Genomic DNA, 17,872 nt, shown 5'->3' on the forward strand with positions numbered 1-17,872 from the left:
GACATTCCCTTATTATTTCCAGTAGGCCTAAATTACATGTATTAGAATTCTTAACTCTTGGAAATCTTAATTTCTAGTAAAAACTAAGTAGTAAGCAGTCGTGAACTGTTATGCCAGCGTTCCCATTATGGAAACCAGAACTACCCCTCAAGCAATAACAGCTGCCAGGACAAAGAATTCCAACAGCCCAGACCACTCAGACCCTTTTGAACCCTCTGGAGTGACCTCCAGAATGATCAACAACTTTCTTGCCCTCGTTATAGTACTAAAATCTCCACCTAAGGAGGAACACAAGAGGAACCCAAGCTTCATTTACATAACATACAATGTGTGTATAGACATGTTTCCTTAAGATGCATGGGAACCTTATGCCTGCCTCTACATATGATTAACAAGTCTTTCCTATCTAAATATTAGTCCTAACCTAAATAAAAGGAACTTATCCAACTTCACGCAGGGAGTCACAGCTTTGGAAGTTATTCCCTGTGATCCCCTTATTTGCTGCAAATAAAGTTTCCTTTTTGCGACAACTCCATCTGGTATAGTTTCTATCTGTAACTCACCAAGGAGTGAACTCACATTAGTTCAGTTACAAAAAATGAACTTATTTGACTTTCAATAAATACAGGCAGAATAGAAGTTTTATATTTAATGCTGGTTACTCTAAAGACATATCTATATAAGCCAAACTTAAAATACTTTAATATCACTACTAGGTATTTATCCAAAGGATATGGAAGTGCTGATTCGAAGGGGCCTATGTACCCCAATGTTTATTGCAGCGCTATCAACAATAGCCAAAGTATGGAAAGAGCCCAAATGTTCACCTACTGATGAATGGATGCAGAAGATGTGGTGTGTATATATCTATATCTATAGATAAAGGTATATACAATGGAATATTACTTGGCAGTTAAAAAGAGTGAAATCTTGCCATTTGCAGCAATGTGGATGGAACTAGAGTGTATTATCCTAAGCGAAATAAGTGAAGTCAGAGAAATACATATCATACGATTTCTCTCATATGTGGAATTTAAGAAACACAACAGATGAATATAGGGAAAGGGAAGCAAAAAGAATATAAAAACAGAAAGGGAGGCAAACCATAAGAGACTCTTAAATACAGAGAACAGACTAAGGGCTGCTGGCGAGGTTGTGAGTGGGGGGGGATGGGCTAAATGGGCAAGGGGCATTAAGGAGCACACTTGGGATGAGCACTGGATGTTCTATGTAAGTGATGAATCACTAAATTCTATTCTCGAAATCATTATTACACTATATGTCAACTAACTTTGATTTAAATTTAAATAAATAAATTAATAAGATAGCTTTAATATTGAATATTTTCTGAGATCACATGAACTTGAAAAACATTAGTTTCTATTTTTCTGAGTGTTAAAATGCCCAATTCTTGTAAGTCCTTGCTTTCAAAACAACTAAATAGAGCTCTTCTTTTTTTTGAATGCAGTACCCATTCTTTTTATTTTTTTAAGTTTATTTATTTATTTTGAGAGAGAGAGAGAAAGCAGGGGAAGGGCAGAGAGAGAGGATCCCAAGCAGGCTCCGTGCTGTCATCGAAGAGCCCAGCGCAGCACTTGAACTCACCAACTGAGATCATGACCTGAGCTGAAATCAAGATTCAGATGCTTAACTCTAATGGAGCTCTTTTACAAATTAATTTTAGCAATACTATCTGGAGGTAGAGAAAATATCTCACATTTACAACACATATGAACACACAAATAGACACATGCAAACAAAAATCTTACAGCTTTTGTTTTTTACTAACATTTGTGGCGAGGACACTATAGGCCCCATTTCCAAATATCTCCGTTTTCCCCCCTGTCCCCCCTTCCCCGATGGAAAACTTTTCCCTAAAATTTGTATTTCAAAGAGTTGCTCAGGGTATCTGGTGGGTGGCTCAGTTGGTTAAGCATCTGACTTTGGCTTGGGTCATGATCTGGAGGTTCATGGGTTTGAGCCCCATGTTGTGCTCTCTGATATCAGCACAGAGCCTGCTTCAGGTCCTCTGTCTCCCCCTCTCTCTGCCCCTCCCCCACTTACATGTGCACACGGTGCATTCTCTCTCTCAAAAATAAAAATGTTAAAAAAAAAAAACACACACAAAACAGAGTGGCTTTTAGGTCCTAGAGAAGATGAGGGTAGAAAATTTACATCATAGGGGCTGCCTGGGTGGCTCAGTTGGTTGAGCATCCAACTCTTGATTTCATTTCAGGTCATGATCCTAGAGTCGTGGGATCGAGCCCCACATCTCTCCCTCTGCCCTCTCCCCTGCTCGTACTTGCTGTCTCTCTATGATAAAAAAAAAAAAAAAAAAAAAAGGAAATTTACATCATAAACACATAGAGCATGTACACAAGTTTTCTCCAAGGTGGACTTTTTTTTTTTTTTTCCAACGTTTTTTATTTATTTTTGGGACAGAGAGAGACAGAGCATGAACGGGGGAAGGTCAGAGAGAGAGGGAGACACAGAATCGGAAATATACTCCAGGCTCCGAGCCATCAGCCCAGAGCCTGACGCGGGGCTCGAACTCACGGAGTGCGAGATCGTGACCTGGCTGAAGTCGGACGCTTAACCGACTGTGCCACCCAGGCACCCCCTCCAAGGTGGACTTTTTAGGACATCTTAGCCTCTTACCAGAAGTGCCAGAGCTTTGGCAAAAAAAAAAAAAAAAAAAAAAAAAAAAAAAGCCCTTTTAGCAGTTTGTATTTTTAAAAGGTCTTTCCCCACCTCCTCCATTTTTTTTTTTCTTCAGGCAGGTGGTTGTGGGCTTTATTTACATTTCTTTTTTTTGTTTCTTTTAATGTTTTTATTTATTTTTGAAGGAGAGAGAGAGACAGAGATTGATCTGGGAAGGAGCAGAGAGAGGGAGACACAGAATCCGAAGTGAGCTCTGGGCTCTGAGCTGTCAGCCCTGAGCCCGACGCAGGGCTTGAACTCAGGAGCTGTGAGATCATGACCTGAGCCGAAGTCAGACGCTTAACCAACTGAGACACCAGGTGCCCCACTTTATGTTTCAAAGACATGATCAGATTTTTTATTTCAAGGGACAGAGAAAGAATGTAAAAACTTTGTTTTTTCTTGAGCTTCAGGGTAATTGCTATTTAAAGTTCACCTTCCTTTCCTTAAATACAGGACAATTTTGTTCCAATATCCTGATCTTTTATACTATCTACAAGCATTTTGAGAGGAATAGGTGAAGTTTGGAGATTGGTAAACATAGGTGGGCTTTGACCTGCTTCTATACTTGCATTTCTGGTTTTGTAGAGATTTGTAAGACAAAGACAGTTGTTTCTAATTCTCCAAAGAACTGGATAACAGCCTGAATATCAAGAGGCTGGCCTACCTTTTAAACTAAATTTGTTTCTTTTTTGTTTTAATTGTTTTTTTAATGTTTTTATTTATTTGAGAGACAGAGCATGAGCAGGGGAGGGGCAGAGAGAGAGGGAGACACAGAATCCCAAGCAGGCTCCAGGCTCTGAGTTGTCAGCACAGAACCCAACATGGGGCTCAGACTCACAAGCTGTGAGATCATGACCTGAGCCAAAGTCAACTGACTGAGCCACCCAGGCGCCCCTAAATTTGCTTCTGTATATCAGGAGATTTTTAACTAAAATGGGAATAAAAAGATTTATACCTATGTAAAGTTTGTGTCCGGGAGCAAGTATTCCTGTGTCCTCAGAGGTCATTCTAGCTGGACTAAGAATCATATTAACAAGAAAAGATCAAATTTAATAGGCATGGGAATGGGGAGTCCACATAGGCATGGAAATTCCAAAGACAGTCAAGAGGAGGTGTGTATGTCACTCTGAACTAAGGAGAAAGGGTTCAAGGCCTGGGATTTCAGAGGAAAGAATGCACTTCACAGGGCAGTAAGAGCAGATGTTTGGTAATGAGATGCTCGCCCTGCCATACAGATGGCCACTCAGATAAAATTTATCTCTGTTAATAACTCTTTCTGGGAAAGACCCCCAAGTTAGAATTTTCTGTGTGGTTAAGGGAGGGACAAAAGTTTCTCTTGAGCCATAGAGTCTCAAGTGCCTTCAGCTCAAAATAACCCACAGGCTGAGGTGGCACATTCTGAGGGGTCCTGTCCTGAACCCCTTCGTCTGTATAAAACATTTTAACAAAAGCCTTCTTTCTTTCTGGTTACACAATTCAACCTTGGCTTCTGTGAGCTCCTGAACATTAGCCTTCCAAATCAACAGTCAGAGGCTTAATCGACTGAGCCACCCAGGCGCCCCTAACCATCCGACTCTTGATGGTTCAGGTCATGATCTCATGGTTCGTGAGTTCGAGCCCCATGCTGGGCTCTGCGCTGACAGTGTGGAACCTGCTTGGGATTCTCTCTCTCCCTCTGTCTCTGCTCCTCCCCTGCTCACTCACTTGCTGGCTCTCTCTCAAAATAAATAAATAAGCATTAAAATTTTTTTTCAATTTTTTAATTTTTTTTTAATGTCTGAGGCTGTCACAGCCTGGTTACAGAGCCCTAGGAGGTAGGAGCAAACAAGCCTACTGCCAGTCTTGGGTGCTTTTGCTAAATTCATTTTCTGGCTTTCGCATTTACATGAGCTACCTGTATACTTTGAACCTAGAGACTGGCCAGAGTGCTCTCTGTAAATCTCTTAGGGAAAGGGGAAATTAGCAAAGGCAGATGGAACTGGATTTTAAGAAGGGGAATTTACGTTGGATGTGAACATTTGTTTTTTTAAATGTTTATTTAATTTAGAGAGAGAGAGAGAGAGACAGAGCATGAGCATGGGAGGGGCAGAGAGAGGAGGAGACGCAGAATCCAAAGCAGGCTCCAGGCTCTGAGCTGTCAGCACAGAGCCTGATGCGGGGCTCAAACCCACAAGCTGTGAGATCATGACCTGAGCTGAAGCGAGACATTTAACCGACTGAGCCACCCAGACGCCCCATATTTATTTTTATCTTAAGTCTAATGTCTGTTCTTTTATCTTGTCAAAGGAGTCCCTAAGGCAGGCCATTATACTAAGAAGACAATTGAGAGCTATCTATAAAGGATGTATATATATTTTAAATATGTCCAATTTAAAGGATTCATCATCTGGCCATTGACAAGTGTGATCTCCTAATAGCAACTCAAACCAATAAGCCTTTCAATGACTTAACCGAAGATGCAAGAGGCATCCAGAGAGAGGGCACAGGGGCTGCAGACCCCACGATCCAAAAGTTTACAACCAGAATTAGTCTAAGAAAGCAACAGCATCTGTTGCACAGGCGGTAAGGATGGCTTAGTGAACGCGGTGTCTCCGGTCGCCCACGAAAGCGCGAGACACCTCCAGTCACAGACCTGCTAATCTGTGACACTAGGCAGATGCTGCTGCACCCGAACTAAGGTGAATTTGCTCCGTGGTCAGTCACAGGTGGAGAGCACACCAGGTGGAGTCACACAAGGAAACAAGAATGTCACAGCAAATGACTCCCTGTGCAGGATTCAGCATGGTTCTTTTTTTGTTGTTAATGTTTATTTATTTAATGTTTATTTATTTTTGAGAGAGAGACCGAGTGCGAGCAGGAGGGGGGCAGAGAGAGAGGGAGACACAGAATCTGAAGCAGGCTCCAGGCTCTGAGCTGTGGGCACAGAGCCCGATGCGGAGCTCGAACCCACAAACTGTGAGATCATGACCTGAGCCAAAGTCGGACGCTTAACTGACTGAGCCACTCAGGTGCCCCTTATTTATTTATTTTTGAGAGAGAGAGAGAGAGAGAGAGAGAGCGAGAGAGAGCAAGCATGAGCAGGGGAGGGGCAGAGAGAGAGGGGGAGAGAAAGAGTAGCACAGAGCCTGACTCGGGGCTTGAACTCACCAACCATGAGATCATGACCTGAGCTGAAATCAAGAGTTGGATGCCTAATTGAGCACCCAGGTGCTGCCCGCACCTTGAGTGGGTTCTTTTTATTTAGGGTTTAGGATGAATATTCATGAAGGGGAGCTTCGCCATTGTCTTTAAAGTGGGCATGAGTTTGCACAGGCGTACTTGGAAAACATGCCTGTACGTACATACTGGGTCATGGTAGTGAAGCTTCTGCTCCTGGGACTGAGGCCTTAACGTTATAAGGAGGCAAAGGTAACTGTCAACTGTCAGTTAATTTGTCAACTGTCTCAGGTAAGGACTGCAGGGGGTCTTGCTTACCTTTGAGGTGGGGGGGGGGGGGGGTGGTTACCACTGATTTATTGTCTCTGATATGGTTAGGCTATCTCCTGGCCTGGTAGAGATTATTCATTTTTGCATTCCTTTTGTTCCTTTAAAATCCTTAACAACTGAGGTTTTTGCATTTATTTAGAATTCTGACACCCTCTAGGAAGAGCTGGTAGGGCATATAAGAATCACGGAAGATAGCTGGGTGCCTAAAATGGCTTGTCTTAGGTCATGAGAGTTATGACTCATCTTTCTTTTTCTGGGAACCTCTAACTCTCTGCTTCCACTACCGGAATGGGACTTTCCAGCACTGACAAGCAATGAAGGCTGAGAGAACAAAGGAACTTATGGCCTGTGACCTCTCATGACAAACACCCCTAAGAGCTGGCATGTCCAGAGACTCGGAACCCTATTCAACTGGCCTGCAAAGTGCACCCTGGTAAGTGCATCTTCTGGATGGTGGAAACCAAAAAGAATATTATTGATGAAGTTTTGGGGTGATGGTGGGGTTCATGGAGTCCAGAGCCTATGGCCAAGAGAGAATTCTTGAAGACATCTTTGGTGCAAAAGGGTAATTTTATTAGAGTCTGGGGACAGGACCCGTGGGCAGGAAGAGCTGCACTGGGTCAAGACGGGGAGTCATTGTATACTCTCAGGTTGGGAGGGGTCAGGGATAGAGTAAGTCTCCAAGGAACTCTGGAAGCAAGGTTTCCAGGAGCTTGAGGGGGGCTAGCTGTTCCTAGGGAAACACCATTTATTACCATTTAATAAAACCTCAGTCATGAGACCCTTCAGATGTTTATCGGGGGCCATAAACTTAGAGCATAATTGCCAGCATATATCTTGGGGCAGTTGAGATAAAGGAGGTAGACTTACAGGATCTGGAGGCTGGGACTATGTTAAGCCAAGGCTCTCTTTTGCTTCTAGCAAAGTGTCATCATCAGGTAGCTGAGCTCCTTGAGGGAAGTTACTTTGCCAGTTTCAAGGATTTGTCAATGGGCTGCAGGCAGTAAGAGAATTTAATTTTTCATTTGCCTTAGTTTCTCATATTACCATGGCGAGCACTTAAACCTCTTTCCTTTGTTCTTGGGTAGCCAGGAGTGTCAGAATATTCCTCCTGGGGGGTGGGGGCGTGCCGGCCTATATTTTGCCCTCAGCTTACCCCAAGCTCCCTCATGGTTATCACTGGTCACAAAGACAAACTCTTAGGGCATAGAACAAAATGAAAGGGAAAAATCTCATCCACTTTTTCTTATATGCACATTAGCAGCTCTAAGCAGCCTTGGATCTCCTGTAACCAAACTAATACCTGGGAAGGGTGTACTATGGGGTTGGGTATTGTGTGCTGTTTTACAGTGCACCAGGCTGCACGGAAATTTTGAGGTTGGCAGGTGACCTAGTGTCAATCTAATCCATTCCACGACTAACTTTTCCTAACATGGGAGTCTTCAAGTTAGGTGGTCAGTGTTCTAACAGCTGGGAAAGTACTCTACCCGTGCTTACCCGTGGCTTGGGCTTCCAAGATGTCCCTTGGCAGCAGCCTTTACCTCATGTGCCCATGAACCCACAGCAAAGTTTCTATGACAAATGACATAAAAGACATAGACAAAGAAAAACAAAAAGACTTATCTGGGAGAGGAAATTGATCAGTATTCCACCAAATTTCCCAAGAGTTGCTAAACCTGAGGAACTAGTTCCACAGGTATTTTTCTCCTGCTAATCTAAATTAAGAAAGAAAAAGAACGCTGATTACTCTCACTCCACAGGACTCCACAGATAGAGATCTCAGGAGACCAACATGGTAAGAAATCTTACCTTCTGCTGTCTGTTTGCCAGATTTCCCAAGGATCGCTACAGCTGTGTCAGGGACAAGCCATGTGCAACGAGTCCAAGTATCTTGCCAAACAGTCCCAACTATTGAGGAGGAAGAAATTTTCCTCTATCCAAATTTCTTGATAGCTGGACCATCAAGAATTAAATTTACCTGAGACCGGCCGATTAACAGGAGAAAATCAAATTTACTTCGTATCTGTGGGGAGTGCACACACATGAAATTCCAAAGAGAGTCAGGCAACGGGAAGCTTATTTGTGACATCCTGAGGTGAAGAGAGGAGTAGGGGTCTAGAGATCCAAAGGGGAGGAAGGCTAATAGCAGGAAGGTGAGAAGAGATTGTGGTAAACAAAGGTTGCCCTGTTGTGCAAATACGTTTCTCAGGTAAAGAAGAATCTCGGTTCCTAGCTCTATTCCTGGTACAGGCTCTCCTGTCCAATGTAAATTTAGGCAGTTGAAGGGGAGATAAAGAGCTTTTCCTGAACCTACTGGGTTTTGATTGCTTTTAATTTAGAGTAATCTTGATGCCCAAGTGGCCCACCTTGGGGCAGCCTGTCCTTGGCCCCTACAGAATTTTATGGGAAAAGCGGGAAATATCAATGAAACAATCAGGCACAGCCTATAAACTAGATGTTGCCAGAGCAAGGATGGGCCACATCTAAGACTCACGTTAATGTGCAATCTAGAGAGCTGTCATTGTGTAAAAACAAACGCCACTAGCTTACATTAGAAGAGGTTTTGGCTGCTTCTTTTCGCCGTCTAGGACACTCTTCATCCAGAATAAGCAAATAGTTCAAGGAATTTAAGCAAGAGCTCAAAAGACTTTTCCAATCTAAATAGTCTCCATATTTTCACAAGAATGCCAGTTACAGGATGGGAAATTAATATTGACCCATCTACAGAGGGAAAAATATCTTGTCTCCGAAGTGCAAGGAACCTTCTTGCACTGATGCAAGAAAATACTGAGTAAGGTGTATCACTGTTAAATGTATAGTTAATAGACCAATCAATGTTAGGTCAAAGCCTACAAAGAAAGGGTCAGGGAGGTAAAACTAAAAGAAAAACACCTCGGTTTCGTTTGTCCAGATTCATAGTGTAAACATATGGAGTAGATTATCTCCAGATGGAAGTTAAATGAATCAGCAGTGATACCTTGATGTTTAGAGTTTTCATCAAAATTATTTAGGAGAAGCAAAATTAGCTGATTTAACTTTTCTCTGCTCACTGGATATACAAATATGTACGTAACATAAGTGACCTGACTGACACACACATTTGTGCATCATTCTTTTGTGTCAGCCAATTAGCTGCATTAGCGTAATTCTTCCTTTTTAAAGATTTATTGGGGGGGTGGGTGGGGAGCTATCAACCACATTTTTGGTACATTCAGGAAGTTAGAATGGACTACATTGTTCGAGTTCTTGGGCATGAATATGGCATTGTGGTTTTGGAGAATACATGCTGAACTCTTTAGCAGTGAAATGTCACAGTGCCTCCGACTTACTTTCGAATGGTTCAGAGAGAGAAAAAAGCAAATTGCTCAAATGCTATCAAGTGGTGAATGCAGGCAAAGATTATATGTAGATTTATCATACTATTATATCCCTTTTTTGTAGGTTTAAAATTAAACGTTGGAGGAAAATGATGTGAAACAAAAAGGCTCTTGAAGCTTACAAAACGGTTTTTCCCCTTGAACCCTTCTGTAAAGAAGCAATATGCGTAGCTTTAGAGGCTATTTAAAACCTGTTTTTAACTCCTGAATCATAGTTTGATTTGGCTGAAATACAGGTTTATGACCAAATGCTAAGCTTTGGTCTTCCCAAAATATTTTTGAAGGAAGGCAGTATAGGTAACTCAAAATGAATTTGCAAAATGGGACTCTCTGGCATCAGACCAGGGTGATAAAAATTGGAGGGATAGCTGCTGTAGGTAGAAAATACGACTAAATCTGGGCATGTCTGCTCATAGTTAAAACTGACATGCTAGTGTACACATTGGATTAATGACATATACCTGAAGCCTTAGAGGAATATTTACAAAGAGTTCCACTGTGTTTGTATCAGTGAGGGTCTAGGCAGAAAAATAGAAACCGCTGTTTGAAAGAGAGGATTTAATGCAAGGAATTGGTTACACAGGTGATTGTACACCTGAGGCTGAGAAGCCCTGCGGACAGTGAAGCAACTCAGAGGTAGCAGAGCAAGAGGCCGCTCCCTCCTCTAGTGCAGAGGGGACTTTGGGAAGAAACGGTGCCATCAGAGCCCGAAGCTGGGGCTGCCCGTGGGGGCTGGAGCCAGGGCCCTGGAGGGAGGGGCTGCTCCATGGGAGCTTGAGCCACCATGGAGACATCCCCTGCCAGAGATGGGAGGGAAGAAATCTCTGCCTGTCCCCTCCCTCCTCCGAACACTCACCAGTGCTCCTCAATGGCCAAACTTATGGGGGGAGATACAGGGTGAGCAGGTTTGGGAAAAGTGATCTCTTGTGATAAAGAGCAGAGAAGGGAAAGGGCAAGGGCTGGACCTGAGAGCAAGCAACTAGAAAAGAGAGAGGAACACATATTATATCTCCTTGCTAAAATTTCTCATATTCACAGTCAGATGTGATAGTTATGAGGGAGCATGAGGCAAGCTGAGGGCAAAATACAGGCTAACAGCAACCCCCGCCACACCCAGGTGGGATATGTGTGATAGTCCTCAGACACTCCTGGCTACCCAGGAACAAAGGAAAGGGGTTTAAGTGCTTGCCAGGGTGATGTGGGAAACTAAGGCAAATGAAAAGTTAAATTCCCTTACTGGCTATGGCCCATTGACAAGTCCTTGAAACTGGGCAAAGTGACCTCCTTCTAGGAGCTCAGCTGCCTAGACGATGATACTTTGCTGGGGCAAAAGAGAATCTTAGCTTCACCTTATCCCAACCTCCAGGATCCTGTAAGTCTACTTCCTGTATCTCAACTGCCCCAAGAAATATGCTGGCAATCATACTCCAAGCTTAAGTCCTCCTGATATACATCTGAAGGGTCTCATGACTGAGGCTTCATGAAACAGTAATAATTGGTATTTCCCCTACCTCAAGGTCCTGGAAACCTTGCTTCCAAAACACCTTAGAGACTTATTCCATCCCTGACTCCCTGCCAACCTGACGGTATATAGTCATGACCCCAGTGCAGCTCTTTGGCCCATGGGTCCTATCCCAGCGCTTTAATAAAATCACCTTTTTGCACCAAAGACGTCTTCAAGAATTCTTTCTTGGCTGTCAGTTCCAGACTACCCTACCATCACCCCCAAACTTCATCAATAGGCTTTTAAAAAACAAGAAGAGGTATGAAATTCTAGCAATAATAGTTGAGTCGATTTAAGACTAGTGAGAAAATACTAACATCTTTAAAAAGGTGGGGGGGGGGGCACCTGTCTGGTTCAGTCAGTGGAGCATGTGACCCTTAATCTGAGGGTGATGAGTTGAGTCCTGCTTTAGAAGTAGTTATTACTGGGGTGCCTGGGTGGCTCAGTCGGTTAAGCGTCCGACTTCAGCTCAGGTCATGATCTCACACTCTGTGAGTTTAAGCCCCACGTCGGGCTCTGTGCTGACAGCTCAGAGCCTGGAGCCTGCTTCGGATTCTGTGTCTCCCTCTCTCTCTGCCACTCCCCTGCTCATGTTCTGTCTCTCTGTGTCTCAAAAATAAATAAAAACATTTTAAAAAAATGTTTTGAAAAAAAAGAAGTAGTTATTACTTCAAAATAAAATCTTTAAAAAAAAGACTAATGAGAAAACAAGATTTGAAAAACAATGTATTCTAACTATATCTGGATTTATTCAGGATTGCTATAAAATATCAAATTTATTTTGCATCTTTAGTAAATAGATAACTGTCTTATAGTTATATCTGCTGTTAGTATTGATGGGGTTTTGGAGTAATGGGGGTCCAGAGCTGATTAAAGCAACTAAAACACGGGGATAAGACCCAGGGGCAGAAAGAGCTGCACTGGGGGTGTGAAGAGTGACTGGTTATATACTGTGGAGTTGGGGGAGATAAAGTCAAGAGGAAATTTCTTAAAGGGATTTCCATATGCTAAAGAAGACTCACAGATTACTGGAGGCCTTATCATTAAGACAGTAGGGAGTTCCTGGAGATTAGGCTATTGATAAGATTGCCTGCCTTTTTCTTGTAATTCCCTAAGATATTTGTAAACTGATGGAGACTCAGGTCCTGTGATCTCTATCAGTTCAACCATTTGTTTTCTGTCCTTTCCTTTGTTCTTGGGCAGTCTGGAGTGCCTAAGGAATATCACACATATCCCATGGTGGGGGGGGGGGGGGTTGTGAACTTGGTGCATTGCCCTCAGCTTGCCTTATGCTCCTTCATGAGTATTACCTAACTCATGTGTGAACAAAAATATCTGAAGAGTGGAATTGTTTTCCAGGAGAATTTATAATCTTACATTTTGAATACCTAGTTGCCTGAAGGTAGAGCACAGTCCCTGTGATATTGAAACAACTCTTAGGACAGCTGGTATAAACTATGGCGCAGTATCTTTGTTACTGTGTGTTTAAGTATCATTCTATATTCAGTTATCAACTGGCAGGGAGTTGTACAATATGACAATATCACAGAAGCATGGATTTAGCAGTAGTAAAAAAAAAAAAATCTGCATTATTTTTTTCTAGGTAGACCATTTTCTAGAAAGGGAAGAAATTCTGGGATAATGTTTTAGTCTGTAGACTACTTCAGGGGAAGAAAAGAAAAATTAAAAAAACAAAATAAAACAAAGAAGCCCCAAACCCTTGCATTTCACCAATTCTACTTCCCTCTGTAAAGAAAACTTCTCTGGGGAGAGAGAGACTGAAATGCCTCTTAACTTACTTCTGTCTCATCTAGACCTTTTTTTGATACTAGAAGCAAGTGAATAGGGATGGGATTGAAGGTTGGTGGTAGTGATGAGGGAGCATAAGGCAAACTGAGGGCAAGACATGAGCGACAACACCTCCCCCCCAGCCCTCCTCCGTAGACATGCTCCACCCCCACCGCCCAGGTGGGATATGTGTGATATTCCTCAGTTACTCCTGGCTGCCCGAGGACAAAGGAAAGGAAGGAAAACCAATGGTTAACTGATAGAGGTCACAGTCAAGCTTGACCTGAGTCTCCATCAGTTTGCAAATGTCTTAGTAAATTACAAGAAAAAAGGCCACCTTATCAATAGCCTAATCTCCAGGAACTCCCTACTGTCTTAATGATAATTCTTTGCTAGAGGGAAAAACAACTTTAGTTTGACAATAGTGAGGACTCCAGTAATCTGTGAGTCTTCTTTAGCATGTGGAAATCCCTTTAAGAAACTTCCTCTTGACTTTATCTCCCCCAACTTCATAGTATTTAACCACTCTTTACAACACTAGTGCAGCTATTTCTGCCCCTGGGTCCTATCCCCACGCTTTAATAAAATCATCTTTTATGCACCAAAGACATGTTCAAGAATTCTTGGCCATCTGCTCTGAACCCCCATCACCACTCCAAAACCCCATCAGTAGGATGAGGGAGAGATGATTTATATGGGAGAAACAACAAGATCTAGTTGGCTTCAGTCGATGAATCCATGCTTAGAAAGTCATCATAAAAGGCAGTCTAAATTAAAGATCATAAAAAAGCAGAGGCATTTTATTCAGCTTGCACAATCAAAAAAAATTTCAGTTATTTGACGTTAAAAATTGAGAATTTCAGGAGCACCTCGGTGGCTCAGTTGGTTAAGCGTCCAACTTCGGCTCAGGTCATGATCTTGCAGTTCATGGGTTTGAGCCCCGCCTGGATCTCTGCTGACAGCTCAGAGCCTGGAACCTGCTTCAGGTTTTGTGTCTGCCTCTCTCTCTGCCCCTCCCCTGCTCACATCTCTCTCTCTCTCTCAAAGACGAATAAACATTAAAATTTTTTCAATATAAAACTCTAAATTCTAGCTTCTCTTATACATTGGGACACTCTGGCCACACTAGGCCCTCATTCCTGTCTGGCAGACATTTGTTGGAGCATGTCTTTTCCAGTTCTCCGTGTCCCAGCTTTACCTGGTTCAGTCATGCATGCAGCTTGCCTGGCCCCTGCCAGTAATCCTCTTTTCTTTCTTCTTTTCATTTTAGACTGGATAAGGATTTGCACTAGTTATCGCCTCCATGTTCTCTCCTTTTATATTAAATCAGCTTCTATGACACTTAAGAGTCCACTTGATAAGTCACTAGTGGTATCAGTGAAACCCCAGCTCAGAAATTCTAGCAAATACTCCAATGATACATCATTTCACATTCTTTTTGAAAGTTGGTGATGCAGGCTGGCTGGGACTGAGGACCCAGAGGTGGGTCCTGCAGGACCTGCCAAGAGGGTGCCTTGGCTTCCAACAGGATGGAAATCAAACGCAGCTGAAAGGAAGCGAGAGTGGTTTATTGAAGACAGAGAGTATAGGAGCATGAGAGACTAAGAAAGGAAAGGAAAGAGAGTCTTGGTCTTTGCTTGGGGCCTGGGATTTTTACTGAGGACAGTGGTTTGGTGTATGTGACTTCTCGGTAATCCAGGAACAAAGATGAATATTTAGGTGTTCTCCATGTCTCCTGTCCCCTTCAAGGACCTTCTAGCTGGACTAAGAATTGACATGAGACAGATTAACAGGAGAAAATAAATTTTAATTTTGTACGTATGGGGACTCCACACAGATGTGAAAATTGTAGACAGGCAAAACGAGGTATATATCATTTTGAACTAAGATGAAGAAGATAAGGGTCTGGGACTTCAAAGGGAAGTAATGCAATTCACAGGAAGATGAAAAAGAGTAAATGTTTGGTAAACAAATGTTTGCGGGTCCCCCAGAAACAACGGGACATAGAGGACTGAGATAAAACAAGATTTGCTAAATTCCTCCCTGTCTACCATACTAGTTCATAGTATAATGTAGCCATCTATGGTAATAGATTTCTTCCTAGAGCAGGTCCTCTATCTAAAATGTTATAGGCAGTTGGGGAGATAAGGAACTTCTCTGAATCTGCTGGGTTTTGATTGCTTTTATTTTTATTCTTTTTTAAAAAATAATTATTTATTTACTTATTTATTCTTAAGAATAAGAGAGAGTAAGCAGGGAAGAAGAACAAAGGGAGAGAGAGAAAATCTCCACACCCAGCATGGATCCTGACGTGAGGTTCGATCCCACAACTCTGGGATCATGGCCTGAGCCAAAATCAAGCGTCAGATGCTCAGCCGACTGAGCCACCCAGGCGCCCCTTGATTGCTTTTTAATTCAAAATAATCTTTATGCCAAAGTGGCCCAATTTGGGGGAGGGGTATCTGCCCTCGGCCTTTATACCAGTTACAACTTATTCGATGCCTTGCATTCATGCTGGACTATCGGCTTTTGATGGTAAAGATTCAGTTTTTTATATAGTCATATTCCAAAGTGGATAGACAAGAGGTTCACTGGCTCAATAAATAGATGAAAATATACAAAGAAAATTTTTGCTCAATTGCTGCTAAAGTAAAGCTATAGTAATCAAATATAAAATTATTTTTTGGATTCCTAGCAACCAGGACAAAGAGAGAAGCAGCCAAGAGACTTGGCTTGTGGCCTGTCTATGTTCTATGATTAGTCTCTGTCCCAGCAAGCAGTGTGGAACAAACAAGCAAGCAAACAAACACTCCAGCTAACAAAGTCACTCTGGATCCCTAGCTGCTAGTGCCCTGAGGAGCAGTTGACGGGGTGCGTATCACTGGTCTGGGTTTCAGGACAGGACTTTGGTCTCTTGGAGGAACACAGTCAGAAACTGCTTTTCAGATGAGAACCTAGTTGATAAAAAACAAAACACCAGTCTTGTTGTTTACAGTGGTTTAGGAGGTGGCGGAATCTCATAACTAGTCCCTGGCCAGCAAGGCTAGAATGGGACAAGCTTCATTTGTAGGAAGTGACTAGAGCTAATGTACTAAACTTCTCACTTTCTGAATTGGTCACAGAGTCTAGGGAAGGGTCAAGACTGCAATGGTTGCAGAAACTTTAATAGAGAATCAGGAGGAACATTACAAATTCTAAATGCAATACCAAACAAGTTATTTAATCTAACGATGTGTCTTATTGTGCCATAGTGATATGGGAAAATGAAATAAAAATAGTGAAATATTAGAGGGAAAGGTGAGACACGCTACAAAAATGCTTTCTTTCTTTTTTCTTTAAAGGATATTGTATAAGTTTATTTATTTGTTTGTTTTGAGAGAGAGAGAGGGCACAAGTGAATGAGGGGCAGAGAGAGAGAGAAGCAGGGGACTCACTTGAAGTGGGGCTTGTGCTCACTGGATCAGGCTGGAGTTTACCTGATAGGGGGTTCAAGCTCACCTGTTGTGGGGACTTGAACTCACAAACTCTGAGATCCAAAGTTAGATGCTTAACGACTGAGCCACCCAGGTGCCCCCAAAATGCTTTAAAACTCCAAGATTTTGATGTAAGTTATACTGAAAATTATTCAGCAAATGCTCAGTAAGCTAGACTCCCTTTTTCTGTGTATGCATGAACACGGTGCTATACAATTCAGGGACCCCTTTGAGCTCCCTCTGGTGGCACACTAATCCTTAGTGATTATTAAATATTTTCAAGACTTTCTGGTAAATTAAAAGAAAAGAAAGAAGAAAAAAGAAACTGTTCTATATTCATCAATTGTGGCTTTCATTAAAAATAGCTTTTTAGGGAACACCTAGCTGGCTCAGTCAGTGGAGCATATATGACTCTTGATCTTGGGGTTGTGAGTTTGAGCCCATGTTGGGTACAGAGATTACTTTAAAAAAATAGTTTTTTAGTTGACTAGTCTTAAGTATTCAAGTAAGTGAAAAATGAATTTTCCAGAAAACAGCTGCTAGAAACAGATCCATGGATAAATGGAAACCTGATGTAAGACAGAGGTGGCCTGGTAGATGAAAAAAGAAATACAAAACAACTGGAAAGTGAGCAAATTATATGATTAGATTTTTCACAGTAGAGGGAGCATGTATGGGCAATAAACATGGAAAGATTCTTTTTATTTTTTAAAAGCACCTCACAATTAACTATATTCTTTAAAAAAAAAATTTTTTTTTAATATTTATTTGTTTTTGAGAGAGAGAGTATGAGCAGAAGAGGAGCAGAGAGAGAGGGAGACACAGAATCTGAAGTAGGCTCCAGACTCTGAGCTGTCAGCACAGAGCCTGACATAGGGTTCAAACCCACAAACTGTGAGATCGAGACCTGAGCTGAAGTTGGACGCTTAAATGAGTACACCACCCAGGCGCCCCAATAAACATGGAAAGATTCTTTTTTATTTTTTTAAAATTTACATCCAAGTTAGTTAGCATATAGTGCAACAGTGATTTCAGGAGTAGATTCCTTAGTGTCCCTTACCCATTTAGCCCATTCCCCCCTCACATCCCCTCCTGTAACCCTCTATTTGTTTTCCATATTTAAGAGTTTCTTATGTTTTGTCCCCCTTCCTGTTTTTGTGTTATTTTTCTTTCCCTTCCCTTGTTTTCATCTGTTCTGTGTCTTAAAGTCCTCATATGAGTGAAGCCATATGATTTTTGTCTTTCTCTGACTAATTTCACTTAGCATAATACCCTCCAGTTCCATCTATGTAGTTGCAAATGGCAAGATTTCATTCTGTTTGATTGCTGAGTAATACTCCATTGTATACATATACCACATCTTCTTTATCCATTCACCCATCGATGGACATTTGGGCTCTTTCCATACTTTGGCTATTGTCGATAGTGCTGCTGTAAACATGGGGATGCATGTGTCCCTTCGAAACAGCACACCTGTATCCCTTGGATAAATGCCTAGTAGTGCAATTGCTGGGTCATAGGGTACTTTTATATACATGGAA

The 17,872-nt window shown here is 42.1% G+C and overlaps 1 long non-coding RNA gene across 7 annotated transcripts in view; it reads left to right on the forward strand.

Moving 5' to 3' along the window:
- The window catches only part of LOC132669975 (uncharacterized), an 83,209-nt gene that overhangs the window by 37,693 nt on the left and 27,644 nt on the right, over positions 1-17,872 (forward strand). For 3 of the 7 annotated variants that reach the window (XR_014137828.1, XR_014137824.1, XR_014137826.1), the window contains exons 4-5: positions 6,492-6,622; positions 15,554-15,729. The exons of 2 other annotated variants lie outside the window; for them this stretch is intronic. This is a non-coding gene — a long non-coding RNA (uncharacterized LOC132669975). The remainder of the gene's footprint in view (positions 1-6,491; positions 6,623-15,553; positions 15,730-17,872) is intronic. 2 more of the 7 variants (XR_014137827.1, XR_014137825.1) reach the window with 1 other exon arrangement.

This window comes from Panthera onca, chromosome B3 (assembly GCF_046562875.1).
Source record: "Panthera onca isolate mPanOnc1 chromosome B3, mPanOnc1 haplotype 2, whole genome shotgun sequence".
Lineage (NCBI taxonomy): Eukaryota > Metazoa > Chordata > Mammalia > Carnivora > Felidae > Panthera > Panthera onca.